Genomic DNA, 2,365 nt, shown 5'->3' with positions numbered 1-2,365 from the left:
CCTTTCCTTTCCTTTCCTTTCCTTCCCTTCTCTTTCCTTTCCTTTCCTTTCCTTTTCTTTCTTTTCCAAGTCAGAGTTTCTCAGTGTCCTGGAACTCGATCTGTAGAACAGGCTGGCAATGAACTCGGAGATCATTCTTCCTTTGCCTTCCTTTTGGGCTAAAGGTGTGTGCCATCACACCTGGGTAATACATGATATAACTAATTCTTTGGCTTTAATAGCAGAGTTCCTGAGGTCTAGTTTGCATTCTATGATTTCACCTGTCTGGAGTATGCACTGAGCCAGTTTTTAGGGTCTCATCACTCAACCGTATAGGGTTTCATCCACTCAGGGAGTGTGTGGTCATCCCATTTCCTGACCCTTCGTAAGCACCTATCTACTTCCTGTTTCTGTGTGATTGCTGATTGTGGGCATTCCATGGAGGTGAAGCCAGGTGAGATGTGGTCCCTTGGGACCTGCTTGCTTCATTTAGATGTTTCCAAGGTTCCTCTGTGTTCAGTATGTATGCAGACCCTGTCTCTGCTGGTGGCACTGCATCCTGCAGATGGTCCACCTTTGGATTGTTCAGTCGTCCTGTGATAAGCATTGCTTTATTTTCCTTTTTAAATAGGGTTTGTTTTATTTTTATTTATATGTGTGTCTGTGCTCCATGTGTGCACATTTGGCCATGAAGGCCAGAAGATGGGGTGGGTCCCGTGGAGCGGAGTTAGAGGCGACCATGAGCTGCTAACATGGTGCTGGGAACCGAACACTACATCTGGGAGAGTATTCACTTTTAGCCACTGGGCCATTTCTCTTGCTTTCATTTTGAAAAAAGGTTTTTGTTTCGGTCTTTGTTTTGCTTTTTTTGAGACATGGTCTCACTGCCTTGCCCAGGCTGTCTTGGAACTCAGTCCTACTGCCTCATTCCTTCTCCCAAGTGCTGGGGTTACAAGAGGCGCTGAGTGGATATTGTATGTGTGTGTATGTTAGGGTGACAGGCAGACAGAGACAGATGGGCATACTCATAAGAACACATACGGAGGCCGGGGGATGATGTCAGGTGTCTCCCTCTGTCTTTTTCTACCTTATTTATTTATTTATTCTCCCTCTGTCTTTTTCTACCTTATTTATTTATTTATCTAACTATTTATTTATTTAACTTTCTCACTTATTTATGACAAATATTCCTGATTTCTTCTGATCAATAGTTCTTTGTGACTATTCCATCAGCCTTAGCTGAACAGAGAATAGAATCCTCTAACTTGTCTATCCTGTGAATGATCCCACAGATGGCGCACGTTTTAAACTGACCATTAAACAGGCCTCTGACCCTATCAACCTTGGCCACATTTGTCTGGATGGACTCCTGGTCCTTGGCACCAGTGATGCAGTTGCTGGAGAAACACTTCTGAGGCGCACACAGGCCCACGAACTTGCTGGCACCATTCTACATGCTGAGACAGGGTCCAGTGGGAGCGCAGAAAAGTCTCTACCTTCTTTTTAATCCAGGCTTTCTCACTGAACCTGCAGATCACCATTTGGGCTACACTGCTGGCCACTGAGCTCTGAGGACTGGCCTGTCTCCAAAGTTCAACACTAGAGTTCCAGGCACTGCCCAGCTTCTATATGGGTCTTGGGGTTTTGAACTCAGATCCTGCTGTTTTCGCAGAGCGTGCTCTTACCTGCTCTATTGTGTCCTTATTATGTATTGCTGAAGGAAGGAAACAACCAGCCGGTTTCCTCATGGCCAGTGGATATTCTTGGTAATGAAACAAAGTAGCCACAGCGCGCCTGCAAAGAGCTTCAGTGGAGACCGCTGTGCTTTTCCAAGGATTGTGGCCTCCTTGCTGTCTGAGGCATCTGAGGATCAAGTGTAGATGCCCAAGCCCCTCCTAGAGCTTGACTGTACAGGAAAGATGGGCGCTAAGAATCTATATTTAACGTATTTATTTATTTGACAGGATCTCACTATATAGACCTGCTTGGCCTGGAACTTACGTAGACAGGCTGGCCTTGACCTCTGCCTCCCAGTGCTGGGAATAAAGGGGTGTACTACCACACACAGCCTAGGAGTCTGTATTTACTTTGCCACACAGTTAGTACCTTCCAAGAAGGTGCACTTGTCAGTGACAATGAGGTTGAGAAGCCACAGCCCTGCTGGGGTCTAAATGTCACATGCTTGCAGAAAAAAAGAGAAATAAACAAGACTCCGTGCAAACATGCTGCATTTTGTGTAAACCCACACATGCGACACTTTACTTGATCTTCAAAACATCATCATCCTAGAGGAAGATGTTTATTTGTTTGTTATTTGTAGACAGGGTCTGACTGTGTAGCTCGGCTGGCCTTGAACTCACAATCCTCCAGGGTGCTGGGATTACAG

General features: G+C 45.6%; 1 pseudogene; it reads right to left on the bottom strand.

The window, feature by feature from the left end:
• Positions 1-1,183: 1,183 nt before the first annotated feature.
• LOC114625584 lies at positions 1,184-1,435 on the bottom strand (annotated as a pseudogene).
• Positions 1,436-2,365: the final 930 nt, after the last annotated feature.

This window comes from Grammomys surdaster, unplaced genomic scaffold (assembly GCF_004785775.1).
Source record: "Grammomys surdaster isolate TR1022 unplaced genomic scaffold, NIH_TR_1.0 66, whole genome shotgun sequence".
NCBI classification, from domain to species: domain Eukaryota; kingdom Metazoa; phylum Chordata; class Mammalia; order Rodentia; family Muridae; genus Grammomys; species Grammomys surdaster.
Note: the sequence above shows the minus strand (reverse complement) of the source record. Positions and strands in the feature narration are given on the sequence as shown.